Below are 19,354 nucleotides of genomic sequence, written 5' to 3' on the forward strand. Positions count from 1 at the left end.
TTATTATTACTATTATAAAAAGCAAAGCCAGAGAAAAGTTAACCTATGACCGAAAAATTTTTGATCTTATAAATAAGAGCAACTCTTTGAAAGATGATGAATGAAAGCCATTTTATCAGAAGGCAGAACTTCAAAAGTTTGTTGATTCATTGATCTCATCCCTGCAGGCATTTCCTTCATTGGTACAAATAAACATCATTAATTTCTTCTCTTTCTATATAATTCTTGTCCCTATCTATGACTCCTCCTTAGAGGATCTGCTCAGGGTGCTGGAGGTCTTCTGTTTTGTTTTGTTCTTTAACATTTCTTGATGTCCTTGGGTCATCTATCTGTTATTTCTTCCAGGACTGACCTATGTCTTTTCCATTCTTACATGCCATTGATTATGTCTTTGGCACCACTTCTTGTAGAGAATTCATCACTAATAACAAACCATAGCCTACTCATACCTACTTTATGTTTTTCCATTCCCTTTAGGTCACCTGTACAATGTGATTCTTCTCATATCCAAATGCTCCTCGGTTCATGGCTATATAGAACCTCTGGGAGAACGTTGATGCTACAGATGAGATTTTGTGGCAAGGGGGCAGGTTGGGATCATTGAGAGTACTACACATTTTTATTTTCAGTTTATTTGTTGATTATGAAATATGATTTTAAAAGTCAGCTTTTTTTTTTTATCATAATCTCTGATCAGAATGTGATAACACATACACATAAACAACCCAAGGAACTGTGATTTTATTGGTGTGCAAACTTTTACAACCTGCTTATCTTGCTCATAACGTATTCTTAGAAAGTTACCTGAATCCTCAGTGGCCCAAGGACATGAACAGGATGTTTTCAAAAGAAGAAATCTAAGCTATCATCATGGTGATCAGAGAAGAGTATTTCAGGCAGGAAAGTTTCAAAGAGACTAATTCTTAATTACAGGGTGGCAAGAAAAAGGGCCATGAAGCTGGCCACACTGTTCTTTTTTCCCCCCCTCAAGTTTATTTATTTATTTGCTTGTTTGCTTTTTGATATACATTTATTTTTAGTTTTCAACATTTACTTCCACAAGATTTTGAGTTCCAAATTTTCACCCCATCTTGCCCCTCCCCCTACCCCAAGATGGCATGCATTCTGAATATTCCTTCCCTTAGTCTGCCATCTCTTCTATCTCTCCCCCCCTTCTCTTATCCCCTTCCCCTTCTATTTTCCTGTAGAGCAGGATAGACTTCTGCACTCCATTTTCTGTATTTCTGATTTCCCAGTTGCATGTGAAAACTTTTTTTTTAAACATGTGTTTTTAAAACTTTGGTTCCAAATTTTCTCCCTTCCTCCCTCCCCACCCACCCTCATTGAAAAGGCAAGCAACTCAATATAGGTTTACATGTGCAGTTATGCAAAACACTTCTAGTAGACATGTTGTGAAAAACTAACTCTATTTCCCTTAATCCTATCCTGCCCTCCCATTTATTCTATTCTTCTTTTGACCCTGTCCCTCCTCAGAAGTATTTGCTTCTGATTACCCCTTTCCCAATCTGCCCTCCTCTCTATCATCCCCCTGCTCTCTTGTCCCCTTCCCCCCTATTTTCCTGTAGGGTAAGACAGATTTCCATACCCAATTGAATGTGTATGTTATTCCCTCCTTAAGCCAAATCCTATGAGAATAAGATTCCTCATTCCCTCTCACCTTCCCTGTTTCCCCTCCACTGTGAGAGACTTTTCTTTTGTTTTTTTTTTGTGAGATAATTTACCCCATTCTACCTCTCCCTTTCTTCTCCAGTATCATCCTCTTCATCCCTTAATTTTATTCTCCAGATATGACCCCTTAATCTTCAACTCACCCTGTGCCCTCTATCTATCTATCTACTATACATACATATAATTTTTTTCCCCTTCAACTACCCTAATACTGACAAAGGTCTCATGAGTTATAAATATCATCTTTCCATGCAGGAATGTAAACAGTTCAACTTAATAAGTCTCTTATGATTTCTCTTTCCTGTTTACCTCTTCATGTTCCACTTGAGTCTGTATTTGAAAGTCAAATTTTCTATTCAGCTCTGGTCTTTTCATCAGGAATGCTTGAAAGTCCTCTATTTCACTGAATGACCATTTTTTCCCCTGAAGGATTATACTCAGTTTTGCTGGGTAGGTGATTCTTGGTTGTAATCCTATCTCCTTTGCCCTCTGGAATATTATATTCCATGCCCTGTGGTCCTTTAATGTAGAAGCTGCTAAATCTTGTGTTATCCTGATTGTGTTTCCACAGTACTTGAATTGTTTCTTTGGCAGCTTGTAATATTTTCTCCTTGACCTGGGAACTCTGGAATTTGGCTACAATATTCCTAGGAGTTTTCCTTTGGGGCTCTTTCAGGAGGAGATCTGTGGATTCTTTCAATTTCTATTTTGCCCTCTGGTTCTAAATATCAGGGCAGTTTTCCTTGATAATTTCTTGAAAGATGATGTCTAGGCTCTTTTTTTGATCATGGCTTTCAGATAGTCCAATAATTTTTAAATTCTCTCTCCTGGATCTATTTTCCAGGTCAGTTGTTTTCCAATGAGATATTTCACATTGTTTTCTAATTTTTCATTCTTTTGGATTTGTTTTACAGTGTCTTGATTTCTCATAAAGTCACTATCTTCCAATTGCTCTATTCTAATTTTTAAGGAAGTATTTTCTTCAGTAAGCTTTTGGACTTCCTTTTCCATTTGGCCAATTTTTCTTTTTAGGGCATTCTTCTCCTCATTGGCTTTTTGGACCTCTTTTGCCATTTGGGTTAGGCTATTTTTTAAGGTGTTATTTTCTTCAGTATTTTTTTGGGTCTCCTTTAGCAAGCTGTTGACTTGTTTTTCATGATTTTCTTGCATCACTCTCAGTTTTTCCTGTACTTCCCTTACTTGCTTCTCAAAATCCCTTTTGAGCTCTTCCAAGGCCTGGGACTGATTCATATTTTTCTTGGAGGCTTTGGATGTAGGAGCTTTGACTTTGTTGTCTTCTTCTGGTTGTATATTTTGATCTTCTTTTTCACCAAAGTAAGATTCTATGGTCTGACTCTTTTTGCACTGCTTGCTCATGATCCCAGCCAATTACTTGAGTTTTAAACTTTTTGTTAAGGTAAGAGTCTGCTTCCAATGTGGGGAATGTACTGTCCCAAGCTTTGGGGGTTTATAGCTGTTTTCAGAGATACTTATAGGGACCTGTAAATTTTCAGTTCTTCCAAAGTGGTATGATAAGGGGCTAGGTGTTTACTCCTTTCTTGGCCTGTGCTCTGGTCTATTAGTGACCACAAGCACTCCTTTCTGTCCTGGAACTGTGAAGAAGGTTTTCTCTCTGTTGCCACTACAAGCTCCACCACTCTAGCACTCCTCCTCACCCCAGAACCGCCACCAAGAACTGTGACCCAGATCCAAGCATGGGCAAAGCAAGAAATTCCTCCCTCAGCACTGGCAAATAGATCCCTGAAATCCCTCTCTGATCAGCCACTGTATTCCCCCTCAGTCTGTGGGCCGGAAGCTCAGGACGCAACCACCCCAGCGCCAGTGTTCTGTGCTCTGTGCTCTGGGGCTGACTCTGACCTAGATCCTCTCTCAGCACCACAGAAACAGACTTTTCCCACTGATCTTCTAAGTTGTCTTGGGTGTTTGTGGGTTGAGAGGTCTGGAAGCTGCCACAGCTGCCCGAGATTCAGTTCTCTGAGGCCTGCTCTAGGTTTACTGTGGCCTGCGCACTCACACCACACTGCGCTCCTCTCCCGAGTGTGAAATGCCTTTCTGATCAACCATCCAGGTTGTCTTGAGCTGGAAATTTGCTTCACTCTGTCTTTTTGTGGGGTCTGCTGCTTTAGAATTTGTTTAGAGTCATTTTTTCTAGGTATTTGGAGGGGTTTGGGGGAGAGCTCAGGCAAGTCACTGCATTCACTCTGCCATCTTGGCTCTGCCTCCACACTGTTCTCTTAGAGAAAGGGGTACTGACTAGACTAGAATTACATGTCTTCCCTCCTAAATGTTGCTGATCTGGGGAAATGACATTGTAAGTCACCAATAATTAAAGAAATGCAAATTAAAACTACTAGGACATTGTACCTTATATTCACTGAATTGGCAAGGATGACAAAAGAGGAAAATGGCAAATGTTGGAGAGACTGTGAGAAAACAGGCAGACTAATACATTGTTGGTGGAGCTATGAATTGGTCCAACCATTCTAGAAAGAAATTTGGAACTATACTCCAAAAGTTATCAATCTATGTAGGCCCTTGGACATCACTATAAGGCCTATGCCTGAAAGAGATCAAAGAAAAAAGAAAAGTTCATATGTGTGTGTGTGTGTGTTTAGAGTAGTTCTTTTTGTGATAGCCACAAATTGGAAACTAAAGGGGTATCTTCCCACTGAGGAATGTCTAAACAATTCATAGGATCTGAATATAATATAATAATACTATTGTGCCATAAGAAATGACACAATGGGCAATTTCAAAGGAAACAGGAAAGACCTTTATGAACTGATGCTGAGTGGAGTGAACAGAACCAGAAAAATCCATATAGTGGTATTATTACAGAGAAAAACAACTTGGAAAAACTTTAGAACACTGGTCAAAACAATGGTAAACCATGAGTCCAAAAAAAAATGAAGATGAAACACATTACTCACCTCCTGAAAGATAGATGATGGACTTAAAATATAGAATGAAACATGCATATTTGAACATGGCCAATGTAGGAATTTGTTTTGCTGGACCACTAGTTCTGAGAGTTTTTCTTTGAATCTTTTTTTTAATCATTATGTTGTTGAGACAGCCAGAGGGAAAGATAATATGTAAAAAATGTATAAAGAAATGTGTAAAAACACTATATAAAACTTAAGGCGGTATAACGAAATCAAATGAGATCACGTATGTAAATGGTTTTTAAAAAGCAAGATGAATGAATGGGTAAACAACAAAATACATGTATAAATAGAGAAATAGAGAGAGTGACTGAAAATGTGTCATGATATTTTATGAATACAAATTCATGTATTTAAATGCAAATAATTGCCAAACAAACTTAACTGGTTGTACTGATGTTTAATGTTTAGGAAAAAAAGTTACTTGAGGCTCAAATGTGACTCACCCATGGTCACAAGCTACCAAATATCAAAGGCGGCAACTGAACTTCCTTACTCCAAAAACAATATTAATTTGGAAGAAACTGGGACCATTTAGGACTATTTGTTGATTTTCTTTCACTTTGGACCTGTGGTTTCACCATTTTAGGGAGCTTCCAGGAGGTACTTCCTCCAACAATATAGGCTGGTATCTTCTCTGCAATTTCTCATATTAGGGAGTTTTCAGATGCAATGAGAGATTAGGCTTAGGTGGGGAGGGAGGAGATACAGCCAGTATCAGACGTGGGACTTGAACCTGTCCTTCCTGACTTCTAGGCTATCCCCTCTTATCTGTTATACTGAACTGCTTCTCAGTGGTTAAAAAAACAAAACAAAACAAAAAACCCCTCCAAAACCCCCTCCCCTCAAAAAACCTGTTTTTTTTTTAATGGACAAATTCACAAAAAAAATTTCAAAAAATAAAATAATTTAGAATGACAGGAAATAGGATGTCAGTTCAAAGCTGATGCAGATGAAGATCAAAGTAAAGCCATGTGTTTGCTAAATAATAGCTCTGGCACCAGGAATCCATTAAAAAAGTGGAGCACATCTGACAGAGGGCTTCAAGCTTCTGTCTCCATGACAACAAGAGTTCTGGCTGAATGTCCATGTTGACAGAAAACAGTGTGTCTGAAAGGCAAAGTTCTATTTAGGACACACTCTAATTACAGGGATGAAAGGCAGATCCATTAATAGTCTCTCTTAAAAGTCATGTTAGATTTGATTAAGCCTGGGGATTTTCATATTAATAAACCCTGGCTTTGGGTTGCTTAAATTTTCTTGAAAGCTAAGGTAATAGACACCAGCCTATTTATTCTAAAGGAAAACCAACTGACATGGGTTCCACTCTCCGTAGAGAGAGCCCAGGATGGGAAGTCACAGGTCCTGACTTTGCTCTTTGTTAGCTACACAGTGTTGGGTGGTTCCCCTCTCTAGAGCTCCAATTCCTCCTCTGTAACATGAGCAGATGGGATAAAATAATCTGCGTTCCCTTTTAGTTCTAATGTGCCAGCAATTGTTATGTTTGTAAGGCTCCTGGACCCATTAGGGAAAAATGATATTAATGATCCGGGAGGCAGAGATCAGACTTGGGGGAGGGAGGAGAAAGGTGTGGTTCAAGCTATGCCTCCAAGTTAGGAGCTGAATGTTGGTCTGGGCTTAAGATACAGAAGTCACTGGGGCAAAAAAATCTAGAGAGCTTAGCAGCTCATGCAAAGCCCTGGGGTAGGTCAGAACAGCAGGTCACATAGCACTAGGTCGGAAAACAGCAGAGACAATGAGTACTTCAGGCTCTGCCCTGGCTCCCAGTTATGCCTTTGCCTTCTTCCTTCAATCATTCATTCAATTCACTCAATCTGCTGGACTGTGAGAAAACTGGGAAGATTTTTGTGAACCGATGCAGTGAAGTGAGCAGAACCAGAACAATGCCTATAATGGTAACATCAGAGAAAAACAACTTGGAAAAACTTTAGAAGGCTGATCACTACAATGGTAAACCACTGATCCAAAAGAAGGGAGATGAAACATGCTACTCACCTCCTGACAGAGAGGTGACAGACTTAAAATACAGATGGAAACATGCATATTTGAATAGATGGGCAAATCCAAGAGGAAAGAAAAAATGTAGATAGTATTTTGGAATGTTTAGGTTGTCAGGAGCTCCTTTGTTCTCAACTGTGCAGTGTTGTGATTCAAGTTCCTTCCTATTGGTAACAGAACAGGGTTGGAGTGGGCATTCACCTATGTGAAATATTTGGAGTAATAGAAGGAAATAGATCAGCGATTTCATTGGCAGAGTTCCTCTACCAAAGCAGGTCATGACATTCTCTGCAATTTATAGTTTTAGTGAACTGTCAGGATGGAAATACTCAGAGATTAAGTGACTTGCCCAGGTCATAAAACCAGTGTGTGTCAGAGGAGGGATTTGAACCCAAGTCTTCTGGTCTGGCTTTCTGGCCCCTATTCAAAGCTGCCTCCCAGGAATTAGGCTGCAAAAAATATGTCTCCTCTCTGGTCTTTCCCAGTGTTGCTACAACTTTCCCAGGATACTTGAAATTCCACTGATTAATGCTTTTGGGTTAACATATTGAAGAACATTTTTACAATACAAACACACAGTAGTGTTGACATTTTGATACAGTACCATGAATTCATTTATCCTTTAGTTCTCTGTAAGAGAGTATTTTTTGATGGAATGTTATTTAGAACAGCAATATTTTGAAGGGAGAGAAGGATGTAGTGGCAAGTCAGTCAATAGGCATTTATTGAGTCCTTAGTGTGTGCCAAGCACTGTGCAAAGCTCCAGGGATATTAAGAAAGACAAAAAGAAAGTCCTTGCTTTGGGAGAGTTCAGTCTAATGAGCATTAGATTTTCAGCCAGAGGTCCTAGGTTCAAGTCCCAACTCTGCTGTTTGCCTAGATGTATGACCTAGAATAAGTCACTCAACCACTTGAAATGTCATTTCATTCATCTTTCAAATAAGGAGGTTGAAACAGCTGATACTAAATTTACCCCACAATTATAAAGCCTGGGTAGGTAGGAGGACCTTCTAGGCATTGAGAACTAGCTGTTAGGACCTGTGAGATGAGAAATGTCCCAGCTTTCTGCAGCTTTATTAGAAATGCCTTATGGTACGTCGGTCAACGAGCATTTGTTAAGTGCTTACTCTGTGTCAGGCACTGTGCTCAGTGCTGGGTGTACAAAGAAAGGCAAAAACAGTCCTGCTCCAAAGTAGCTGGTATTTTAATGGGGGAGACAACATGGGAACAACTATGTACATACAAGATATTTGCAGGATAAATTGGAGGTCATCTCAGAAGGAAAGCATTAGCTTTAAGGGGGACTAGAAAAGGCTTCTGGGAGAAGATGAGATTTTAGTTGAGATCTGAAGGAATCCAAGAAACCTTGAAGGTAGAGAGGAATGAGAGCATTCTGGGAATGGGGGACAGCCAGTGAAAATGAACAGGGTTTGGAGGAGCTGGGTTTTTGTTTGTTTGTTTGTTTTTTGAGGAAGAGCAAGGATGTCATAGGAGTAAGGTACAAGAACACTAGAAATAAAGGAAAGGACCAAGTCATGAAGAACTTTAAAAGCCAAACAGAGGATTTGATATTTCATCTCGGAGGCACCAAGGAACTACTGGAGTTTATAAAATAGGAGTGACAAGATTAGATCTGCCCTTTAGGAAGATCACTTTGATAGCTGAACGGAGGATGAACCGGAATGGGGAGAGACTTGAGGCAAGGAGCCCGAGCAGAAGACTTGCAATAGTTCTGGTAACAAGGGCCCATACCAGAGTGGTGGTAGTGTCGGAGGAGAGAAGGAGGCGCAGAGGAGGGATGCTGCAAAGGTCCGGAGAACAAGAATGGACAACAGGATAAGTGGAGCGAGAATGACTGAAGAATCCAGTATGACACCTACATTGTGTGCCTGAACAACTGGAGGGTACTGGCGCCCTTGAGTGAAATACGGAAGTTTGGAAGGACTTCTTAGAGGAAAGATGTTGAGTCCAGTTTTGGACAGGCTGAGTTAGCGCGTCTTCTCTACTAGTCTGGATGGAACACTCTTGAATAGAGCACATGCACTTCTATCTTGACAATCCAAGCAAATTTAACATCCTCCCTCTTAATATAATGATACATCACCACAAAACTATTAAGCCTTAAACATGTGGCTCAAAAAAATGTAAATCCTAAAAACTGAGTCCAAAGGGCAATACAAAGAAACAGTTTTGGCCCCCTAGATCCCCAGGAGGACCTAGGACATAAAAAAGTAAAGTAAATCTGGGTCTCAAACACTGTAAATGAAAAAAAAAATGTTTATTTTCCAGTGTGGATGTAGAAAACGACAATGACCTTGAATTCTAATAATTTACATTTAATTTTTTTTTCACTTTGCTGCTTTTCAGCTGGCTCTTTTAGTTTGAATTTGCATTCAGGGTGCCCTAGAAATGATGCCTAGATGCCACAGGGAATAGAGATCTGGACCTAGAGTCAGGAAGACCCAAGTTCAAATCCTACAAATGCTTGGCAGATGCTGGTATTTTTGGTTCAAGTTATCTCTCCAAAAAAAAGCATATGTCAGGGAAATATGAAAGCCCAAAGCCAATCCTAATCAAACCATGATGATGATATGCAAATATACATATCATTGAATATTAACATTGATTATTAACAAACCTACAGGATGAATCTGTAGAAGGGACTTATACAATAGGATCTAACCAATTTGCTGACTAGGCATATAATTCAAGTCATGTCAGTTATACTACGCGTACAAGGAGATGGGACATTCCTATCTTTCCTTCTCTGCCATCTTCTTCCTAGTCCCAGCTGTTATGAATGTTTTGGAGGATCCATGTCTCTCTCCCCAGGGGTCCAAGTGCTCAATTATCTTTCTTTTTGATTCTGGGCAAAACAGGGAGATGCTCTTCTGGGTTCTGTGGAACGAGGACAATTCTTCACCTAGAATTAGAAGAGATGTTAACTTCACTTCTCCTCACCTTGAGGGCTTGTAGGCACATGCCCACTATGCCTATGGGATAATCTGACACTGCCAGCCGGGAAGAAAAGGAAGTAGAGGCCCATGAATGCCCTGGGGCACCTTGTGAGATAGCATAGTAAAAAAGAGAACAGCTAATAAAAGAGAGGTGAAGAAAGTAAACATAGGAAATGTTTGCTTTCTGGTCTCAATCAAATTCTCTTGCTTTTGAAGTCCTCTTGACCTGAAAGTCTACTTTAGTTTGCTTTGTACAGGCCCTGGAACAGATTTCAATAGAAAGATAATCCTGATTCTCTGGACTTTCTCTACTATGCTAGGAAACTTCTTCCCCCTGGAAGCTCATTCCACACTTGACTTCACATATTGGAAGTATCCTCTGCACCTTCAACCTCTCCCTCTGATTGGCTGGTTCCTTCAAGACCTCCATTGTCAGGACACCCATGCCAGTCATGTCTTCCTTCCTGACCAGGCTGTGCTTCCAACTCTTTACCATGTCCTTGCTGTGGATTCCTTCATCTTCCCTCTTGTCTCATTTTAACTTTTTTATGTGTTGCCTTCTCTCATTGGAATGTAAGTTCCTTGAGAGCAGGGGCTACCTTTATTCTTTAATTTGTATTCTTAGCACAGTGCTTGGCACAAAACAAGTACTTAATAAATGTTTGTTGACTGACTATCCCTCATAGCTTCCCAAAGTGGGCAATACCACCCCCTGGGGGGCACTGGAACAATGGGAGGGGGTGGCAGCCTCAGGTACAATTGGGGGGGTGGCATTGAATAAAAATAAGGGGGAGGTGGAAGCATAAGGAAAGAAGAGAAGAAAATTTTGAAAAACTGATGGTTCATGGTTCGTCTGTTGTGCAACAGAGTTAAAGTCATAGTGATTACAGTATTTTCCAAATAAACACACAAAATCCAAGTTATAACCAAACGGTGGTCAAGTCCGCCACCAGGTCTTAAGCAAGTATTGGCAGACGAGCATGTTGCACGTTATCAGGAAGTCCAGCATGCATTGACAGGAGTGTGTACGTGTAATGACTTGTTTACAATATGATACTATGTGGTTACATGATGCAATATTGTGTCATCATATTTCAATGCAGGAAAAAAGACAAATTTACAACAAATTATTAAATTTAAGATGTATTATTTAAAAACAATTTTTATATATTTTTTGAAATGACGAAAATTTTAAAAAATGTTAAAGGGTTAAGGAAAGTAGATTTCTAGGGGGGCACTGAGTAGTTTTTTTAAAGGGAGCAATAGGCCAAATAAGTTCTGGAAACTCTGGACAAGATAGATAGATAGATAGATAGATAGATAGATAGATAGATAGATAGATGAATGGATGGACAGATAGATAGATAAACTATTAAATACAGGCCAGTAAGACAGTCTGTGCTATCAGAGCCTACATTTCAATGTCACCTCTAGGACAAGTGGAAAGGGTATGGGAAGTTTCCAACCATTGACATAGTGGAGTAGTCAGGTAAGTGACACAGAGGCCTGGGCCCCGGAAAGATAAGGCAAATGATAAAAATCTTCTTCAGTCATTTCATTTTCCCCTTCAACATTTCTTAGCATAAGCCACAAAAGAAGTTGTTAATGCTCTCTGTGTGAGTTCCTGCCGCCAATTCTGTGAAAGAAAACTGTATCAGAAATAATGAGATTATCATCAAGTTCCATATACCAATTCATACACTCTCTCTGTGATCAGGTCAGGTACCTCTTCTTTAAGAGAGTTAGATTGATGAAGTCTAGCCTATGGTGTCTCTTTAAGGAAGCAAAGGTGAAGAAGATAAGGCATATCTAACACCAGAACAGATTTCTCCAGCCTGAAAGGTATTGTCTCTTTACTGTATAGAGTTCAAAGATTAATTGGCAATTCACTAGACTCTGCTTTCTGCTGTGCTAGTCTGGTTTTTGCTTCTGTAATTGAGTATCGTGTCCCCGTCTATAATTTAGGTTCTTTTGGAAGATGAAATGAGAAGTTCCCAGAAATGTGAGTTTGGGCTAATTGGAGGTTAAACTTATTTTAGTTCTAGGCATACAGGCTGAGAGCCAAAGTCTTGCTAAAGAAAACAGCACAGAAACAGAATTAAAGAAAAACAAAAATCTTTGTGTTACATTTTAGAGTGTTATAGCAATTTATCATGGTTTATAGCCCATTAGAAACTATGAGAAGGCACAGGTCCTGAGGGCAGCTATCCTTTCTTTACACTAAGAAGATCTTTGTTAGTCTGAGGTCTCATTAGTCAAAAAAATATTAATGCTCCAATGTGAACGATATTCTTTTTCCATTAAGTCTAGAAAAGAGAATTGCATGGAGACCCATGGCAGCATAATATGTGTCAAAAGCTGTGGTCTTGGAGTCAGAAGTCATGGGTTTGAATCTTAGCTCTGACACTAGCAGTGTGATTCTAGGCAAGCCACTTAATGACTCTAAGTCTTAATCTGAAGAATGAGGAAAAACATACTTGTATTACTAACTTTCATGACCAATTCTCAGAATCACAGGATTTAGAGCTAGAAGAGAACTTACTGATCAGTCCATTTGCATTTATTAAGCATTTACTATATGTTAGGCATACAGCTAAAAGCTGGGGATACAAAGAAAGGCCAATACCCCCCTTAAAAAAACCTGAGCACACAAAAACTCCCAAAACCCTGTCCCTACCCTCAAGGAGCTCACACTGTAATGGAAGTGACATCATGCAGACAAATATACAAACAAGCTATATACAAGATAAATTGGGTATAATCTCAAAGAGAAGGAGTTAAGATTAACGAGGGCTAGGAAAGGTTTCTTGCAGAAGGTGGGACTTCTTCCTTACACACACAGTGGGGGACTTTGTAGATAGCCTTCTTATCACAACTTCTGATATAGTGGTCAGAAAACCAGTCTGAATAAAACCAAAAATTAACACTAAGATACTGGATCATATCTTAGAATATTTAATTATTACTGTCCTCAGTTTGGTCTATCATTCTTTCCCAATACAGACTTTGCCCATTGGACCAACAGGCCTATTTACTTACTATTCCCAGAAGATGTCTTGTGTTTTACCATCCCCAGGTCTTTGCTCACATGGTTTTCCCCACCTGAAATGTCTTTCCTGGCCTTATTTTTATATGCAAAAATTCTACTTATCCTAGATGGCTCAGATCAATCTTTTTCTCCTTCATGAAGTCTTTTAATACCACTTCAGACCACAGTAATTCATACCTTCTCTGAACTCATAGCACTTATTTCCTATACTATTTACATAGAAATTAATCATCTAGGGGCAGCTAAGTGGCATAGTGGATAGAGCACCCGAGTTGGAGTCAGGAGGACCTGACTTCAAATCCAGCCTGAGACACTTGACACTTACTAGCTGTGTGACCCTGGGCAAGTCACTTAACCCCAAGGACTAGCCAAAAAAAAAAAAAAAGAAATTAATCATCTACTGTTGTAAAATACACTGGCCAAATCACTTTATCTCTCTGTGCCTCAATTTTTTTTTTTAGGCAATTGGGGTTAAGTGACCTGCCCAAGGTCACACAGCTAGTAAGTGGCAAGTGTTTGGTCTAAGGTCAGATTTGAACTCAGGTCCTCCTGGCCTCATTTTCTTCATGTGTAAAATGAGGGTATTAGACTTGATGCCTCTTCAGCTGGCTCCTTATTGCTTGAAATCTGAGTAATACAATGATCTTATATTGTTGTGTTATTATCTCATTGTTATTTAGCTTTTTAATGTATGTATTCCTAGAAATTATGGGAATCTTGTATTTATGTTTTAGGAAGTGGTGTTTTAATTATGTATCAATATAGTAATTTTTAAAATTAGTTTTAAAATTGTTCATGGTCACCATGTACACTTGGAAATTAGACGGAGGTTTACTCTTCTTGAACAGCATTGCTTTGCATTATAACTAGAGTAATGACTTTTTAAAATGAAAAAATAGATATATTTTGGGGGTTTTTTAATATCACTTTTTATTCCTAAATGTGTTCCTCTTCCACTCCTCTACCTGGCAAGCTATCCCTTGCAACAGAGTAAAGAAATAAAGAGGGAAAAAAGAACAGCTTATCAAATTAACCAACACATTAAATCTGACAGTATATTCAATGTTCTACACCCATGGCTCCCCATCTCTGCAAAGAAGGGAGTGGGGTACATTTTCTTATTTCTTCTTGAGGACAAAATCTGGCCATTTTGATTAAATACTGTTCCTATTCAGCATTTTTGTTGCTGTTCTTTTCATTTATGCTGCTGAAATCTGTGCATATTGTTTTCCTAGTTCTGCTTACTTCATTCTACATTAGTTTATAGAAGTTTTCCCCATTGACTCTTAGAGTTCTTTATATTCATTGCTTCTTATGATTTAATAATATTCCATTACATTTCAGGTATCATAATTTGTTTAGTGATTCCCTATGAGATGAGCATCTACTGTTGTTTCCAGTTTTTTACTGCAACCAAAAGGTGCTGCTATGAACCTTTTTTTTCTGTCTTCCATTTCCTTGGAATATAATCTTACAGTGAGTCAAAGGGAAATGGAAATTGTAATCACTTTATTAGCATAATTCCAAACTGCTTTCTCAAATGCTTGGATCAATTTATAGCTCTACCAATAGCACATTGGTGTACCCATCTTTCCATAGACCCTCCAATATTAACTATTACCATCTAGCATCTCTACCAGTTTGCTGAGTGTGAGGTGAAACCTGAGTCATTTTGATTTGCATTTCTCTTATACTTACTAATTTCACGCAATCTTTACAGTTTCTTTTGAGACTATTTGTATCCTTTAGCGACTTAAGCCACTTATCCTTTGGGGAAATAGCTCCTGATCTTTTATATTTGTCTTCTTTACCTCTATATCCTTTATATCAGACCTTTATTAGAGATCTTTGAGGCAAAGCCTTTCCTCAGGTGACCACTTCTCTTGCTATTCTGTAGCTAAAGGCTTTTAAAGCCTCTGTAATATCTAGATCTGAAATCTCATCTGCTGCATGAAAACTTCTCAGGCTAAACTTATGTTCCTTGAATTCCCCTTTCTTTGAAGTCTTTCAGTTTTAATAGTTTCAGTCACACAGCTTTGTCTTTGTAGCTGAGTCTGATATTATTTCCTGTGTCCATCTTCTCCAACCAGCAACACTATAAGTTTCTTGACTGGTGAAGCTATTTTTTTATACTCTTGTATTCCCCATGGCCACTAGCATAGTGTTGAGTAGAGTCTTGTAGTTGGATTAAACATAGCAAATTTAAGGGTCTCGATAGTTGGCATGACTTCTAATCTAGCCAGGCTACAAATTATACCTTTTCAAATGTACCCTTTGCATCACAATCTCTTGGTTGGAAGAACGAAATTCTCAGATGGTAGGTTATAAGGCATTCAGCCAAAGTCGTACTTGCTAGAGTCTTGGCAGTATGCTTGCGATCTAATAACATCCCTTCATTTCAAGTCAAAGTAACCATTTTGTCCACATGGTCATTAGTTTCTGAAAAGCAGACAGTGCCTGCCCCAACTTGGCATCATATGTTCTCATGGAAACCAGTGAGTAGGTTGGAGATGGGGGTTTTTCTGATGGAGGGCAGTATCAGTTGAATGCTGGCCAGGGCATTAAAAAAAAAAAACATCTGATTGCAGCAAAAAATGGCCAAACCTCCTTGCTCCATAGGTCTGTTCAGTCATTTTATCTTTTAAAAGTTCCCATGTGCCTCATATAGACCACCTGGGAGGTACTCCCTCCCAATAAGTGCATTCTTTGCCCCAAAGGTTTCTGGGAGATGTAGTTCAGAAATTGTCCTCTTCAGTTGTTTTTTTCAGTTGTGTCTGACTCTTTGAGACCCCATTTGGGATCTTCTTGGCAAAGATAATGGAGTGGTTTACCATTTCATTCTCCAGTTTATTTTACAGATGAGAAAACTGAGGCAAATGGGTTAAATGACTTGCCCAGGATCACACAGCTAGTAAGTGTCTGAGGCTAGATCTGAACTCAGGAAGATGAGTCCTCCTGACTCCAAATCAGACATTCTATTCACTTTACCAACTAGCTGCCCTTAGTTCAGAAATGGAGTACTTACCAAGACATGGGTCTGCCTCAAAGCTTTTTAGGATAATAACAGCTCCTTACACTCCATCCTGGAAGCCTTTAATTTATGCTAGAGAAGCTACTCAGCCTTTACTCATATTGGGTTGTAGCACTGTATTTTTTTTTTTCTTGGCAAGGCAATTTGGGTTAAGTGACTTGCCCAGAATCACACAGCTAGTAAATGTTATGTGTCTGAGGCTGGATATGAACTCAGGTGCTCCTGACTCCAGGGCCAGTATGCTATTCACTGTACCACCTCGCTGCCCCTTTTGTAATATTCTTTTTTTTGTGTGTGAGGCAATTGGGGTTAAGTACTTGCCCAGAATCACACAGCTAGTAAGTTTCAAGTGTCTGAGACCAAATTTGAACTCAGGTCTTTCTGACTCCGGGGCTGGAGGTGTATCCACTGTGCCGCCTAGCTGCTCCCTAGCACTGTTTTCCTGATGTTGTGTGTAGAAAAAAGTTGCCTAATGGTTTTTCTCAAAACACTGGAAAACCTCCCTCCCATACCTGTAAGGATCCCTTTAAGGTCAGCAGTTCCAAAATTTTTCTACCTGGTAATCCTTTTGGAATGTGATAAAATTTCATTGTTCACCTTTAAGGAACCTTTCAGCTCTAAAGTCTGTGATCCTAAATTTCTTGGCAGAAGAGGCCCCCTGATATGGTGGAAAGAGTATAGGCTATAGAACTGGAATGGACCTTAGAGATTATTTAGCCAAACTCCTTCATCTTATAGATGGGGAAACTGAGGCTCAGAGAGAGTAAAGGACATACCCTAGATCACACGGATAAATAATAATTAGACATGGGATTCAGATCCAGATCTTCTTGCCTAAATAGAGGGTATTAGTTTCATATTCTTTCCACTTCTGCATGGTGAATAGGCAGAAGAACTGTGTACTTATTGTAAGCAAAGGCAAGAAATTATAAAAGCTCATTGTGTCTTAATTTCCTTATATATAAAAAATAGAGATAATAATCTCTTCCTAGCAATCAATCCCCATTTTTAAAGCACCTATAGTGGCAGGCATTGTGCTACATGTCTAGGATACAAAAAGAGACAAAGGACAGTCCCTATGGGGCATACAGTGTGCAAGCAACTATATACAAAGCAAATCACAAAGAAGATAAGTAGGAAATAATTAACAGAAAGAAGGCACTAGAATTCAGAGAAATTGGAGAAGGCTTCACAGGTTTGTTGTGAGGATCGAATGAGAGAATACATACAAGTGTTTTGGAAATTGTAAAGCACTTTACAAATATGAAGTGTTATTATCATTATCAGACATAACTTACATTTCATTATCATCACAACATCTTTAGTTCCTAAAAATGGAATAAATTTAAAATCTGTGTTCCCTAAACAAAAAATTCCTCTTAAAAGCCCTATTTCTTACAAAGAAAATAAATAGATCTCCAGTGGAGGGAATGATGCTGCCTTACAGAATCCTCCTTGGAATGCTGGCTCTATTTAGGTAAGCAGCCTTGTGTAAGCTCATTTATTCTCTGCCAAAAAGTTTCCAATACATGGTCCCTAAAAGCAGAAAATCTCTCCCAGGCCTTACAGTTTTTAATTGTCACCCCCTCCTCATTCAATAGGTTTGTAGGTAAATGTTTAACAACTAGATAAGTGGAGGTTGGAAGTGGTTTGGAAGGGGTGGGGGTGGGGAAGGGGGAAAAAGAGAAATAATGTAGGAAGAAAACACTTTAAAGTTCAATCTGCGTTTTTAAAATTTTCTCCATCGTTTTCTTAATTCTATGCAATCAACACCAAGCCCTGATTTTAGCATTTGAGATTTCTGAGGTGTAAATGCTTACTCTGAAATTTTAACTGTAGGCCTTTGAGAACTGATTGTAGCTAGCCCCAGAACACTATTACTTCTACGATCAAATATAAAATCCCGTGTTTGGCCTTCAAAGCCTTTATAACCTGATCCCCTTCTAGATTTTCCAGACTTCTTATACCTTCCTCTCCTCCAAGTACTCTTTGACCAGTGACATTGCTGTTCCTCACATATAACACCCTATCTGTCCCTTATGTTTGGAACTCCCTTCTCTGTCTCCTGGCTTCTCTGGCTTCCTTCAAATCTCAGCTAAAACCCATCTTCTTCAACAAGCCTTCCCTGATTTCCCCTTTATTTCATATATATATATATAATACACACACACACACACACACACACACACACACGTATATGTGTACATATATACACACACACATATATACATATATGTATGTATCTATATTTATATATGTGTATATATATTTATACACACACATATGTTTGTTTGTTTGTACATATTGTTTCATGTTGTCTCTCCCTTTAGATTGTGAGCTCCTTTGATTAGGAACTGTCTTTTGCCTTGCTTTGTATCCCTAGTGCTTAACACAGTGGCTGGCACATAGTAGGTCCTTAATAAATGTCTGTTGATTGACTTGACTAATTGTTGAAACAGTCAGTGTGGTGTAGAGGAAAGTGCCCTGGATTGAAGTCAGAGCACTTAATTTACAATCCTGCTTCTACCACTTGCTAATTGTGTGGCCTTTAGCAAATCCCATTACTTCTATGGGAATTGGTTTCCTCAGCTGTAAAATGAGAGGATTGAATTAGAGACTTTCTAACTTCTCTTTTTTTCTGTAAACCCCCATGACCTACATAGTCCCATGCTGTTTCTTCTGATCCTAGGGAATTCAAAGAATTATGAAAATCCTCACAGTGAGAAATACTATTACTGATCACAAGATATTCTCACATTCCCACAAGTTAGATACAGTCTTTTTAGGTACTAGATATATAAGATATTAAAGCCATCACACTGGACCCTAAAAAGGAAGAATTTATCTATGTTCTAGATTACTAAAGATTTCTGACAATGAAATCAAAGAAAAGAATTAAGCCAAAGGAAACATTTTAGTTTACATTTTTGCATGCCTTATTATTTCTTTAAAAGAATGTCAACATACAAATTTATGCATCTAATTAAAAATAACTTAAACAGTGTTTCACTAGGGTTGAGATAGGATTAACTGGGTAATTAACAGTGATACAGTATATTTGGGGGTCAGGTGGCTCCCTAGGACTCAGTACTAGAAGGAATATTAGTCCAAGCCCTTCATGTAATAGATGAGCAAATAGGAGCTCAGAAAGGTGACCTTGCTTTCTTAAGGTCACTTTGAAGCAGAGGCTGGAATAAAACCAAATTGTCCTCATTCCTAATTCAGTGTTTCTTCCCATTCCTTTCTGCTTCCATTGGGGGCTTGCTCCTTTAATCATCCCCCACTTTCCCCAATCTTCAATGTCTCTTTATCCGCTGGCTCTCTGCTGTTTACACTCATGGGCAGGTTAGTCATTAAGAACAGAACAAAATAAAACAAAACAAAACAAATTCACTTGACCCAACCATCCCCTCAAGCATTGTTCTATATTTCTTCCCACTTTCAATGTCAAGTTCCTGGAAAAACACTGATTGCAATCTGTAGATTGTGTACTGATTGCTTCAAATTCCTCAGCTCACTTCATAACCTCTGAAATTTGGCTTTATGTCCCATCGCTCAATTGAAACTGTTCTCTCCAAGTTTACTAATGATTGCTTAATTGTTAAATCTTGTGGATTTTTCTGTTTTCATTCTACCTGACCTC

Source organism: Phascolarctos cinereus, unplaced genomic scaffold, assembly GCF_003287225.1.
Source record: "Phascolarctos cinereus isolate Bilbo 61053 unplaced genomic scaffold, phaCin_HiC Scaffold_4;HRSCAF=312, whole genome shotgun sequence".
Taxonomy (NCBI): domain Eukaryota; kingdom Metazoa; phylum Chordata; class Mammalia; order Diprotodontia; family Phascolarctidae; genus Phascolarctos; species Phascolarctos cinereus.